Genomic DNA, 1,229 nt, shown 5'->3' with positions numbered 1-1,229 from the left:
CTTGGCACTGCTATGATTAAATGGACGTAGCCTTTGTTGTGCTTCATTTCTCATGCATCAGATTTGTTAACAAAACCAGAGTCGCTGGCTCATTGTTATAGGCCCGTTATTTTTTGTGCAATTTTGATTTGGTGGAAGCAAAAATGGGATTTTTTTTTTCACAAAAAAAAATCTAACTCTGACTTAGTGATTAGGACAAGAAGACTCACTGTATCTTAAAATTCCTGTAAGTGTTTCTCGTTCATTTTGGCCTATGGGTGTTTTTTTTCTTAAAAAATCTTCAAAATAGTCAAGAAATTAAATGGTTTAATCACCAAGTGCAATGCAAAGTGTTGGATGCAGTGGTGGAAAGCACGCTGCCACTGGAATCTAAAGCGGTAGAAACGTGTTCTCTGGGGTGATGAATCGCGCTTCTGGCAATCTGATGGACGAGTCTAGGTTTGGTGCTTGCCAGGAGAACAGTACTGGCCTGCTAGTACTAATACTGGCCTATTGTGCCAAGTGTAAAATTTGGTGTAGGGGGGATTATGGTGTAAGGCTGTTTTTCAGGAGCTGGGCTTGGCCCCTTAGTCCCATTGAAAGGAACTCTGAATGCTTCAGCATGCCAAGAGATTGTGGACAATTCCATGCTTCCAACTTCGTGGGAACAGTTTGGAGATGGCCCCTTCCTCTTCCAGCATGACTGTGCATCAGTGCACAGAGCAACGTCTATAAAGACATGGATGAGAGAGTTTGGTGTGGAAGAATTTGACTGGCCTGCACAGAGTCCTGACCTCAACCCGATAGAACACGTTTGCAATGAATTAGAGCAGAGACTGAGAGCCAGGCCTTCTCGTCTAACATCAGTGTGTGACCTCACAAATGCGCTTCTGGAAGAATGGTCAAAAATCCCCATAAACACGCTCCTAAACCTTGTGGACAGCCTTCCCAGAAGAGTTGAAGCTGTTATCGCTGCAAAGGGTGAACCGACATCATATAAAACCCTATGGATTAAGAATGGGATGTCACTTAAATTCATATGCAAGTCAAGTCAGGTGAGCAAATACTTTTGGCAATGTAGTGTATATTTAATATATATAATGACATACCTTTATATTTATATACTCATCTATATTTATAGCTATCATTATTATTTGCATTCTATTATTACTATTACTATTATTATTATTGTTATTATTATTACCACCAGTATTACACCGTGCTGCTATTCTATCTAACAATTTGTTTCC

The sequence above is a fragment of the Stegastes partitus genome, unplaced genomic scaffold (genome assembly GCF_000690725.1).
Source record: "Stegastes partitus isolate 25-593 unplaced genomic scaffold, Stegastes_partitus-1.0.2 Scaffold1973, whole genome shotgun sequence".
Classification (NCBI taxonomy): domain Eukaryota; kingdom Metazoa; phylum Chordata; class Actinopteri; family Pomacentridae; genus Stegastes; species Stegastes partitus.
This window is presented reverse-complemented; position numbering follows the sequence as displayed.